Raw genomic sequence first — 14,265 nt, 5'->3', positions numbered from 1 at the left:
CAATTTACATTGAATGTTCAAGATTAAATTCCTCTCCCACCATTATCTGCAGAATTAGTTATATCTCAAGTCTTCCTAATGGATGCTATTTTTATACCCAGTATTCACAGATTCACATTGTTTTGGCCTACCTAGCTGTGTTTCACACTCACAGACCTTGGCATGAAACTGAAGTGAGGAAACACTAAGTTCTGGCAAGCCATTCAGGCTCTGTTACTATTTTTCCCTTTTAGCACAGTCTACAGAATTGCAAAGCTTAAATATTAACATTGTTAATATTTAAAAATGCCTTGCTATAAAGTAGTGAAAATTCTCAGTGAATCTAACCCACACTTAACACATACATACCAGTGCGAATAGGAAGTGCTTGACAAATCGCTAATTTTTGATGGTGTAACTAAAAGATAGGACAATCCACAGGAGGAAAGAATGAGCACATGCTGTGTCCAATTAAAAAAAAAGATCACAGGATGATACTAACTGTGAAACCCTGATTGGCCATATAGGCAAAATCATCATTAATCAAAAGATGATCAGGTTAGATCTGAGTCAAACATCAATTTTACATCTGATTTGTCATCCTTGAAGGATTTCCATCAATGAAATGTTACTATGCTTTAAAATATTTCCAGGATCAGTGGTATCACCACTTCCTGTGCTGGGGCCACAGCTCCCAAAATCAAAGTATAAAACTGCTGGTGCTCAATGTTGTCATTTCACCTCAGTTGCTGGTTCTCAGCTGGCAGGAAGTGTTCATGCTTCCCTGTCAATCATTCCCCAGTAAGGTAAATGTGTTCAACAGAACCTGAGATTTATTCATGTTGCTCTTTGAAAAAATAATCAGGAGTTACTCTATTAAAAGTAACCACTAAAAATTTATTCAGCACTCAACTTCTGCCAGTCATTGTGATTTATGCTCCTCAGCCACAACCTAGCTCAGGAGGTAGGATCATTACCCTAGCTTTATTTGAAAGAAACTACAACTTACAAGGCTTATATAAGTTAACCAGAATCACAGAGCTATTCATTTAACTTCCTCTGAATTTCAGGTTTCCCTTCTGATAAGAATTCTTACCAGACTAAATACTTTGAAAGGTTGTTGTAATGAAATCATGTATTATAACCTTTTCCACAGCAATTGACACACATTAGGCATTCAGTAAAAGGTGTTCAATAACAAGAATGTTTTATTAACTAGAATATACCACGGTCTCAAACAGAATCATAAAGATAACTCAAATAAATATATGTAAAGAATGTGGAAAAATCTGCTTTATGGTTATCAAAGTCTTTAATTACATTCCTACAGAGATTGAAAACTTGCTTTCACCATGCCTTTGACAGCAAAAAATAAAGTGCTCTTTTATCCCCCTCAACCCACAATGCTCTGTGTGAGGGAGTGATGTCTGAGAGCAAATGCTGAATGAAGGAGGAAATCATCAGAGTGCCCAGATGGAGAATTGTGAAAATAGGCCAAAAGCTTGTCAAAACTTCAGCACAGTTTTAAAAAATCAAAAAAATCATTTAACTGCACAACCTTAAAATAAATCCTGACAATTTCCTTAAATAAGGGCTGTTTCTACAACAGACCTGGTTTTAAATACATTTTACGAATTCAATTGTCTAAAATCACCTTCGTTCTTCAGACTACCATATTTTTCATGGCAAACTGTTGTAGATAAAATCCTTATAAAAGCTCCCTCATAATATGTTATTTAAGAAATATTGACACTTTCCCAGAGTTTTATCATTTGTGTCACTCAGTTCACAGAGGCAAACATTCTAATTTAGGAGAAGCAAGCAAGAGCCTAGATTTCATTTATTCCTTCTGCACATTTCTTCTAAGTATATACAACCACTAGAAAGAAACAAACTTTATATTTGCACTGACAACCAAGCAGGACAAATAAGAAAGGAAATGTAGAAGCCAAAGAACTTATAAGTATGACCCATGGACATGAACTATAGGGGGGGAATGTGGGAGGGAGGGGGTGGGCAGGATGGAGTGGAGTGAGGGGGGCGGGAAATGGGACAACTGTAATAGCATAATCAATAAATATATTTTAAAAAAAGAAATATTTGTCACAATTCTCCAAATACCCTCAATAGAATACAAAGAAGAAGAAGAAGGAGAAGGAGAAGATGATGACACTAAAAGAACTTCTGTAAATACAAACAAATGACAAATTAACCTAAATTATAACTAAGAAAAAAACGGTCTCGCTTCTTTGACACTTCACTTGAATTTATACTAACTGAACCCCAGTAAAAAAAAGGCTAGGGGTCCTGCACCTTCACCACCACTCCCAAATGTTATGTGTATACCAACTGCAGCATAAAACTGAAACAGAAGAGCCATTTCTTTGTTGAAGATCACAGCTAGTATGAAAAGCATGAACATGTATTGCTGGAAAAAAATAAACCAAATTAACTTAAAATAAAACAATTAGCATCCAAAGTAAAAATAAAATGAAACAAAAAAAATAGGGAAATGTGCATGCACGAACTCTAGATCAGCCCCATTATCCCAACCTTGTGAAATTCCTTCCTTCATCCTTCCTTCATTTTCTCTGAAATGTTACAACACCTTCACATTTGGGGCATTACTGCCAATCCTGAGGCTGTCACAAGCTTCTGAGAACTATAGCTCCAAATCCCAGGACATCCCCCCCACTCCCAGGTTAATTTGAAGGACTGAACTTTGAATTAGAAGTACTCCTCTGGCACCTCTCCTGGAACACTGTGGGTCTTTCCCAACCACAGAGTGGGGAAGCTGGCCTGTTTGGAAGATGCTCTCATTTTCAAAGCAACAGGCCATTTTCCTGCTTCTCTCCCTCCCTGGGCTCATCACCATTGGCTTGAGTGGCTCTTAAGGTAAAGACTACTACTTTCCTACAGAGGGTCCTGACTTACCAGGTACTGGAGATGCTTCTACTGCCTTTCCCACTCATGGAGTAAATACAGTCGGAGGCTCAAATCCTAAATGGCTGGGGCTCTGAAAATCCTTCAGACAAGAAACTATAAACATTAATAATTTGGTTGCTTTAACACCTGCTTCTTCCTATTTCAGCCCTTCACAGTCCATCAGCTTCAGTACCCATGCCTAGCTTTACCATTGCTAAGAACTCCACAAGGATGAAGAACCAACAAAAAGATGGCAGATTTACAGGTGGGGGGGGGGAATTCAATGAATTTCCTATTTACTCTGAGAGAGGCTTATCCAAGCATGCCATTTCCAATCCCTTCTCTGTTGACTGAAACACACACATGTCTGAGTCAGCCTTCCACCATGCAGGTGTGGCCCCAGAAGGTTTTCATTTCCCTGCACTAAGAACACTCCAGCAAAATCCATTGGAAGAACCTTGAATCATTGAATTCCAGCAAAGAAAAAATAAATGAACAACAAGCAATTTAAACATATAAGGACAGCAAGGAATGAAACAAAAAAGAAAAAACAATGAGGAAAAACAATTAAAAAGAAAGCTAAGAAATGTAAGCAAAGAGAACAAAAGGATTTGTATTCCTTCAGCCTTTCCTTATTACTCTTTTTGAAATCTAGCTATATTTTTTGAAGGAGGATGAGAAGGCATTTATATTTATTCCCCACACGCCAGATGCTTTTTTGTATTATTCTCCAGTTTAACCCTGCACCACCATTTCCCAGGTGAGAAAACTGAGGCTTCAGAAGATAGAGCTGGGCTGGAACCCAGGGCTGTCTGCTGGACTTAAAAGCCCATGTTCTTTCCACCAGATATTAGAGGTGCCTTAAATCCGCTAGTCAGTTGATGAGCAAATGAGTTTTCATTTTTGTATGTCCATGGGAAGGAAATGCAAAGAAACTAGCCATTTGGGGCCTCTGGAGTGATTTTGAGATTCTTAAGCTCATTCTAAGGTGTGTCGTTCCTATTCACTATAGGCATTTACATTGTTGAAAGCACACACCTTTCTTTATACTCGACAAGCTGAATGGCATTGTCCTCATTTGCCTCTCTTCTAGTAAGCAATCAGCATGTTTAAAATAAAAAATTCAAGTCCTTTTCAAATAACAACTTTTTAAAATTATTTCATTGTTGTTCAATTACAGTTGTCTGCATTTTCTCCCCACCTCTCTACCCCACCCCAGCCAAACCCACCTCCCTCCCCTACTTCCACCCTCCCTCTTGGTTTTGTCCATGTGTCCTTTATAGTAGTTCCTGAAAACCCTTTTCCCCACTGTCCCCTCTCCTCTCCCCTCCCCTCTGGCTATTGTTAGATTGTTCTTAACTTCAATGTCTCTGGTTATATTTTGTTTGCTTTTTTCTCCTGTTGATTATGTTCCAGTTAAAGGTGAGATCATATGGTATTTGTCCCTCACCGCCTGACTTATTTCACTTAGCATAATGCTCTCCAAATAATAACTCTTGAGTAAAGAAATTTGTTCTTCACTCAAACAATACTGACTAAAATTTAGCCTTTGTGAGCAATACATATCCAAGTTGCTTATGGTGTCACTTCTTGGGCCTTCAGATCTGGAATTTAGTAATTATGTGAATATTTCAGCATTTAAGATAATTAAAATAAATATTACTACTATTTCATTTTACAAGATGGCTGGAGAATTTGATAGTCACTTAACAACACATTCTGCATATTTCAACATAATTCTCTTAGTAGACAACATTGTGGGTAAAATTCAGTTCCACATTGAAGGGCATCAACTCAGTGATTCCATGAGTCAAGATTCCACTTTTCAGTCTTTCTGGTTTTTCCTATTCAGTTTTTTGGCTGAGATAGAAGTCTCAGATTTTCCCTGCCTTTACTCAATTTATTTCAGAAACTCCTAGAGACTGACACTTATGCTATCAGGCCCGTCTATAAAACATGGAGCCATAGGTGATGTCACAGCACATTTTTATTTTATTCCACAGTAATGAGAGCTATTTGGAGAGGCATAGCGATCACCCATGGATAGTTGTGGATATTTTAGATGGGCCCACCTAACAAGGCAGCTTAAAGAAATGGAGCCTTGGGATTGGTTTATGCCCCAAAGCCATGAGATGAGAGCACTTGGTAACATAGTGTCAATATCCAACTTGTCAACCAATATCTTTTCCACAATGGCAAAGAAAGGAAAGCCTATTTTTATGGAAAAAAATGTGGCCAAAGAGCAACAAGAGACTGCTCCACTCAGACAAGTAATTTAACCTTTCCTTGTGAGCATGCCCCATCTTTTTTGGTTTCCCCAAACCTAGACCTCCTAGATCTGATCAGCTCATCATGGCCATGAGGTTGGTGGGACAGATTCTCTCCCCACTGTGAAAACCATGTTCATCACAGCACTCAGTTCTTCAAGTGGTATTTCTTTATACCTTTTGAAGGGTTCCCACCACCTTCAAATGACATAAACTCCTCAGCCAAATTTCTAAGATCTTTCATATTCTACTTTCACTGATCTATCACCCTCTTTCCAACTGCCTCACAAATTTATTTTGGGCAAGAAGGCTTCTTTGATGGGCTCCATTGAAATGTCAGGTATGAGGATGGGGTTCTATTTAAAAGACTTATAGAGAAAAAGCAGAGTTTTTGTAGTATAATCAACAAAGTTCTAGTATGGTTCTTGGTACTGCCTGTGAAATTCAAATCTCATAACAATGACTGATGTTGCTTCTGTGAAATTTATCAGAAGATCCAGGCTTAGTGAATTATGGACAGAAAGAAATCGTTATGGCAAATATTTGGGAGCAGACTGAAAGGAGTCTAAAACATCACAGCTTAAGATCTTTGACTTTGTTTGGTTAAATCACCATATATGTGCTATTAACAAAGCACTGTGCCTTCTTCTTTGATGTTCAAACAATCCCTGTGAGGCCGGTAGGACACAAAAGTCCTTATTTTGCAATGTGGAGAATGAGTCACTGAGTTTCCCGGGTTTTTTACCAGTAGGAGACAGAACTCAGATATTGCCTGGATATGGAAAATAGGCAGCTGGAAAACCAACTCTTCAGCCCTCATTGTTATTTTAAGTATAAGAAGAGGCTCCAGGACATACTACTTTAAAGAGTTTGAATTGACCACTTTTGTAACTATGGGTCACATAATCTCATCCTCACACCTGTCCCCAGATAAATGTTATTTTTGCTATTCTGCAATCATTCAGGCTACTTTTGACAATAATACATTTTTTCTGTATAACAACCCCCTTTTCTTTATCTTAATCCATGGAATTTCCAGTAGAGTTGACCTCAACCCCAGATCTTTGAGTTGGAGTAGCTTGTAACTCATTCCTGCCCAATGAGTCCATTGCATTCTCCTGGCCATACTGCCCGATTCATAGATGGCCATGACCCACAGAGAACAAATGAGGCTTTTACTGGGACCATTAAGAGAGGGGCACACTCTTCTCTGTAAGATTTAAATGATGGTGCAGCTGATAGAAGTCAAATGAAGTCTGAAAATGAAGCCAACAGTGGGGACGATAGACCCAAGAGATGTTGAGTAGTTGCATCCCAATGACATGATTTGGGCCCTGAATCTAACCATGTACGAAATTGGCTTTACCCATAAATTTGCTTGCTATAAGAGACAATAATTTCCCTTCCCTTTAATGCATATCATTTTGTAATTTTAGTCTCTTGCAAACACACTTTGACAGAGATGCTTTGGAAGGAAGAAAAATAATAACTAAAGACATCCATGATCATCAACCAAAGATGCTCCAGGATTACAATGGCAGTGTCCTGGCCCACCACAATGAACACAGCCACCACCTCAGCCAATTCCCAACGCCTAGTCACCTGAAATTGGTCTCTCCAGAGAGGTCCCATGCAGAGCTCCTTGTAAGATTCACAATGCCCCTGGAATATACGACTTTATTAAATCATGATTCACACAATCCCATTTCATGTTTGGTTCTGAAAGTGCATATGATCATCCAAAGATTCAATGCCCAAAAATATTTATTTGCAGAAAACAGAAAGTGGAATAAAAAATAAATAAAATAATAAAATGGGAAAAGATAACTACTAAAGATCCCGAAAGTTGTCACCCCATAAAAAAAAATTTCAAAGTCAACCAAACTTTGTAAAAAGCTATGAAGTTATTTTACTGTGCTTATTTTTATGATTTTATCACTTGAGTTATTATTTATTTCTTGTACAGTTTAGTCCTGGTTTCAGATACATAGCAATAAAAGTAGTTGCTATATCTTAAATATGTGTGGATTTCTTATCAGGTAACCCTGATTGAGGCTAATGCAGGGGTGTCAAACTCATTTTCACCAGGGGCCACATCAGCTTCGCAGTTGCCTTCAAAGGGCCGAATGTAATTTTAGGACTGTATAAATGTAACTACTCCTTAACTAGGGGCAAGGAGCTCAGTGCTGCCACCGGGTAGCAACAAGGTTCCTGGCCGGATAAAACAAGGTGGAGGGATGGACTCGACCCTCAGGCCTTGTGTTTGCCACCTGTGGGCTAAAGTTTTCAGTTATATAAACAATTAGCTTTGAGCATGAATATTTACACAAAATGAAAATAAGTTAATTAATTTGGATAATTATTTGCTGCTGTGAACATTAGCCTCCCTGGGCTTTACGCAACACCAGAGGTATTGCATAGTGCATATAAAGAGTGAGTAGGGAAATGGCAGGGTCAGGAGGGAGGCCTACACTTCATTATTCCTAATTAGAAAAGGCTCAGCCTTTAAGTCAGCACCCTCACTCCCATCCATCCCTCACCCACATGGATGCCTAACATCCAACCTGCAGGCTGACCTGCCTCCTCTCCTGTAGGCTTTCACTACTTCCATTTCCAGAAAAACCTTAATCTGAGGAAGTGGCACTAGCGGTGTTTGACTCATCATGATCCATGTTTCAAAGGTTGATACCTGTTACTGAGGGATCATGAAAACCTAAGAAGAAAGAATTTTTCCTGGATCTCTAATTTTTAAGTGAAACTTGCTGGAGGCCTTAGGACATGAAATGGCTTCCTATTCTCTCTTTTATGCATTAGAGTTAAGTGTTACAGTGTACTACAAATGGAGTGTATGGGTACTATGTTTACAACACAGGTATTTTCTTCCTCAACCTCACCCAGTGAGCTAGGACTAGTTTTGCATATTTCCCTGATGTGTCACTCAAGCTTGGTTAGTCCCTGCTTTTCTTACTCGCATCCTGGGATCTCTGCCATTGAGTTCAGACTGTTTTGATTCACATAGAAAGAAAGTGTATTAATTAGTTTCTGAGCTGGTCAAACACGCTGTTTTCAGGCAATTTGGAAAACTTCAAAATTCTATGATGCCTAGTGCATACAGAAGCCATGTGGATACCTTCATCCTTTACTAAAGCACCATTCTTCAAACCTTGTACTCTGTTGTGAATACAAGATGGTTTTAAAAAGGCGTGTCTCCCATCCAAGTATTAACCAGGCCCAACTCTGCTTAGCTTCCAAGATCAGACGAGATTGGGCGCGTTCAGGGTGGTATGGCCATAGATGAAAGGCATGTCTATTTAAGTGATTTAAATAGGAAAATAAAAATTTTATAACATATAGTTATTTAATAATGCTTATTTTAAAAATCATAGTAAACTTATATTCCATTACACTGAGGATCTTATCCAAGTAGAACTCATGGTAGGTAAATGTCAAATCCCTTTTAGGTTACTATAAAACAGAGGATCTTGCCATCCTTTTCCAAAATTTATTTTTCTATTATTTCCTAAAACATAGGCAGTAAATATGATAATTTATGAATGTCATTCTATGATATACTTAATATGCTTTTGGGCATCTGTTCTTATATGAAGAAAGGTAAATGTCCACCAAAATCTCCCACTTGAAAAAACATCAAAATAGTTGCTTCTGGAGGTAAAAGAGACTGGGGTGAACTTGGGACTAGAAGCATGAAGGAACTTTCTGATATAATAAGGGATATGTTCTATGCCTTGATAAAGGTTAGGTAACAAAACTGTATTCACACATCAAAATACATTAAAATTTGTGTATTTCACTGAATGTAAATTTTACATGAAAAAATGAGTAATCAAATATTAAACTCCAGTTAATGATATGTATATTGAAGTATGTAGGGGAAGGTATACTAAAATCTAGGTTGAATTAATAAAGAGAGATAGATAGATAACAAAGCAAGTATAGTCTAATGTTATTGGCATAATCTAGGTGTGGTCTATATAGGTGTGGACTAAAGCTTTTTCAATTTCCTATGTGTTTCAAAATTTTAAAATGAAATGTTGGAAATAGTTATCCCCCTTTAGCACACCAGGTTTGAACTTCAATATGAGCTTCTGCTTAACACAAGAGTGTCTGCCCATCATACCAAAACAATGTATTTATTGCCTAAGACATAACATGAAGTAAGTTTACAAAGTATAGGAATATGTTAGTCTCCAGGAATCTTATGGCTGAATGGAGACAAGATTTAAATCTGTGCTTCTCTCTTTAAAAACAAACAGCAAAGTTTATGTTTGCAATCCCCTCCTAGAGTCTGAATTTCCAACAATCTTTTTTTTCCCTGAATGCAGAGATACCCTCAGTGGGGAAAACATGCAAGGTTTACTTAACTTGGAGAAAAGTCCACCTGGTGGAATAACAAGCCCTGGGGTTTACCAAACAAATATTATATTCACTCTCCTTGACTCACTCGAAGATATTTGTTCAGGACATCACCCTGAGTGATACAATTGACCACATCACACACTTCAGTAGTTTTTCTGTCCTGCATCATTTTTTGTACAACAGCCTACTAAGAGTTCCTTCCTGAAAAGTCACCTATGAGATCACACCCTCCCCACCTTCCTTCCACCCCATCTTCTCTCATCAATGACCCTGTCACCAAGAAGATGTGTTCAATGAGTAATTCCAATACAGATGTGTGTTGATGGCTTCCTTCTCCAACTTTTTAACTGACTTGCAAAATGGCTTTCTTGTTAATTAAAGATGAAAGAGTTTTATCTAGTTCCATTTGGGAAACAGGGAGTGTATCCAAAGGCGACAGCAGAAAGGGAATGTGTTTGTACCCATGCACTTCCTTTTCCAATTCTATCTGTGGAAAACAATAAACTGAAATCCCTTCTTAAAGCACTAAGAAATGCAGACAACTGTGATCTGCAATAAGTAAGTACTAACTCAAGGTATTTTAGAGGAAAACTTGATAAGTGTCCTGAACTTTTGCAATGCAACCCAAATTTCAATTATATTTGTTCTCTTTCTCTCCCTCAAATATATTTTAAAGGGAATTTTGGTGTGCTCACCAAAATCTGCAATGGAAAACAGATGCAAAGTTTGCAAATATTTGAGTTCAATTATACTAATTCCTGGTGACTAGGTAAGAAGAGAATCAACACCACTTTGTGAAAGGATGTCAAAAGAGCTTAAGCTGGTTGGGTGCTGTCAGTTTCACAGCTTGTTAGGTTACTCTCCATTGTTAACAGGTGCATCCCTGTCTGCTATCTCCTGAAGGCCATGAATGAGTAAGTGGGTATATGTTTGTAATAGAATGTTGTGGCATACAACACAGATGGCATGTAAACTGGTTTTCATGCCCTGGCTTTGCAGCGATTAGCTTCAGTGTAGTTTTGATATGAAATTAATAGTCATGGACTGGGGTGAAGAGCTGTGATTTCCCCAAGATTTCTCCAGTGGGTGCAGAGGTTGCACAGCAGGAAGGAACATCAGTCAAAGTATCCCAGCTATTGTGCTGCAGGAGGTGAGCAAAACAGAGGGTAAATCAGCCTGGAACATCCCAGTGACTTTGGAGAAAGTTGAGTTGAGACATTTGACACCAAACTGTTGGACTGTATCATATCATTCTGTGTCTGGACACAGTGTGAAGCAGGGACACATGCACACATTGGCACATATTCTAAATGTTGTCCCTGAAGGAGGAAAGTAGCTGGAGGAGCTGAGTGGAAATGCCTGTTCAGAAAAGGCTATTTTAGACGAGGACTTGCAGAAGAAACGCCAAGGAGTTTTAAAAAGCCAACACGCCTCACGGCTGCCTCCAGGCACTCATTTCCAAAGAGCATGGGGCCCAGTGTTCTCTCCAGCCTGGCACCCAGTTAGCTTTTCACCTGAGATAAAGGTCAGGGTCACATCAGGCCATCTACCCAATGGCTAACAAGCGGCCACTCTGCTTCATTTTAATCATGTGTCCCCCCACTAGCCCTCCTGTGCTGTAGCAGGCAGTGAGTAGCAGGGGAAAGTCCCGGACTCTGGAGGAGTTATACAATAGCACCAGGACTCAAGGACAGAAAATGAAGGGACACAAACTCAGAATGAACTAGGAGTGCAGACACAGGAAACCCAATGCAGGAGGCACAGGACGAAGTGAAATAAAATTGGTTTATTTTAATCAAAAAGCCCAATGGAACTTTACATGCTCAAAACAATCATTCCAACTAAATGCCCCACTAAATGCCCTGCTGTTTTCCTCTGCAATGCATGTTCTACAGAAATGCTGGGTACTTATTTCAGTACATGCATCCTAATGCCACAGCACATGGAAGGGACAATTGTAGAATAGTAATTTTAAACTTTGTTTCAGTATAGATACATTACATTGCTGTTGGGAGACAGCTTAGCTGAAACTTAATTATTTGACAGACGAAGAAGCTGGGGTATATGAACTGACTGACTCGTTAAGTTCACTGTCAGTGACAGAATGAAAATCACCACCTTGATGAATTGGTTTGAGTGCCTTCTGAATCAATTCAAAACCAGAGTGCATGGGACACCTCTGAGTTACCCCATCCTAGGAAGTGGATGTATTAATACTCTAGCTCCTGACAATCAGTGGTTTATGGGTGAACCATGGTGGGCAGTGGCCCAGTATTTCTAACCTATTGTGGGCAGAGAAAGCTCTTGAAGCCAGAAAAGCCACACAGCAAAGAGATGCTGGTGTGAGCTGTTGGAAATTAAACCTTCATGTACTAAACCTTCATGTACTAAAGAAGAGCCAAAGCAATTCAAGCAGGTATAACTCCTAACTCCATTTTAATTAGTTAGACATGTGTTATGGCTCATTAAAAACCCTACCTTCTTTCTTTGTCCATACAGACTCAGAAAATGGAAAAACAGATATTCCTCCAATCTGCAGTTCACCTCCTTTCCCCCCAACCTTAGCTCTGACTCCCAGGAACTCAGAAATATCTGTTTCTCCTCAAGAAAGGATATTGACTAACAGCATCCATTGAAACCATCCAAAAAATTAAAGAAAGGACAATCATGAAGGGAAAATAAAAAATGACTTTGGTTTCAGTGTCGTTATAAAATATTCTATTTCCAAACCCCGCAATATACAAGCTGGCCTATGTGTGCACCTAAACGAGAACACACATCAATGCCTTTTTGCAGAACATTCCATGGGAATTGAATCAGATAAGTTCCCAAGGGATCTGAGCCCTGGGTTCTGTTGTTGTTGTTGGATATGGGAGAAGAAAGAGAAAATGTCCCATAGATGCCAATGTTGCAAGGGGCCTGAGACCTTTCCAACCAGTCAGGTCCTGGAGTAAGATTTGTCAACATTTTTACACTGTCAAGTTCCACAATGCTTAGTAGAAATGAAAAGGTGGTCATTGGGACCAAAAGTAGTATAAATTTTAGAGTGAAAGTGGAGAAGATGGTCCAGAATGATAGAAGAATGAGGGTTTTGTTTAGGTCTTGCAAGCAAGGGAGATTATGAAGTGAAGATTTCATAAGGAGAATCTTCCAGGAGAAATTCTAGAAGAATTACTGAGAAGGAGGAATATGCCTGTGAACATGAATCATAACTTGAAGTTACCATTTCTGACAGAAGTGTGTATGGTTTTGACCATGGACTGTGACCTCCAGGTGCTAGAGGTAAGAATGTAAGAGGGCAGACCCAGCGTCTAGGGCCAAGAGCCTACAGTAAAACAACACCCAGGTTGTTTTACAGAAAAACAGCTGGCCCTTACAGAGTCTCAGGTCTCATGCAGCAAAGTTGCAATCCATTTAAGTTCTCCCTTCTCTTGGCCCTGACAGACAACATTTGATTTCAGAGCTTAGGCTTGCACTTGCAGTAAGCTCTGACTCCCACATCCACATTCTTTCAAAATAGCTGCAAGCCCCACAAAGGGAAAGAGTAAGTACTTAGAAATGATAACAAGTAGGTTCAGGCTATTCAGTTCCCTGCACACTCAGATCTTCCAGCCTCTGTACAACTTTTACTACCTGTTTGATATAAAAAATAATGTTTGTCCCTGTATTTCATTCCTATAAAAGTACAACAGCACCATTTCTCAAACAATTATAATTTGTACTGCATGTACAAAATGGAGTATTAAAGCATCATATTTTTGTCCCTTCCAACATCCATAAAATCTCAGAAGCATATCATAACCAGCAAACCATTCTCTCCTATCATCATAATTCATTATGTTACTAATATTCTGTAAATGTGCAGCAAAATGTCCATCCCCTACATAACACAAGCTTCTGAGTTTCCTCAATCAAATAACTGATAACAAAAAAAAAACCTGTCTTTATTTTATATACCTGTCACAGTGAGGTGGGGCCCCATTGTTATAACTTAAAATTTCCATTCATTTCTCATCCAGGACAAAGTTTTTCAATCACAAATTTCAGTGCAAACATCAAAAGCAGTGTGTGTGTGTGTGTGTGTGTGTGTGTGTATGTGTGAGAGAGAGAGAGAGAGAGAGAGAGAGAGAGAGAGCGGGAGATTCTACTGTCAACAAGAGTCACAGAACTAACCCACTGTCTGGAAAATATTCTACAAAGATAAGTTCACCATTTTCATGAGCATGCCATATATCCCTTTGAAAAGCCCCATGCTTGTCCCGAAGGGGATACTCTCTTAATTGCCATGACAGCTTAAGACTGGAAAGAGTGATTTGGGCCTGAAATTACTCATATCAGAAACGTGAGGGCACGAGGTTCCCAGGAAAAGAATTAAAGTATGTGTGACCTCCAGTTTATCTCAAAGGCCCAGTGTTAATTTTACATGTCAACTTGGCTAGGCCATGGCACCCAGATATTTGGCAAGAGATGCTTGGATGTTTCTCTGAAAATAGCTTTTACATGAGATTAACACGTAAAATTAGTAGACTTTGGGTAAAGCAGATTACCCTCCATAATATGGGTGAACCTCATCCAATGAGATCAGACCTGAATAAAACAAAATGCTGACCCTTTCCTGCCACAGCATTCTCTCATACTGTGCACTTCAACACATCAGCCAGCTTCTAGTGAAGATAGCCTATCCACTGAGTCAAGGCAGGGCCCAGCTCATGGCAAT

Source organism: Desmodus rotundus, chromosome 13, assembly GCF_022682495.2.
Source record: "Desmodus rotundus isolate HL8 chromosome 13, HLdesRot8A.1, whole genome shotgun sequence".
NCBI classification, from domain to species: domain Eukaryota; kingdom Metazoa; phylum Chordata; class Mammalia; order Chiroptera; family Phyllostomidae; genus Desmodus; species Desmodus rotundus.
The sequence above is the reverse complement of the archived record's forward strand: the minus strand, read 5'-3'. Positions refer to the sequence as shown.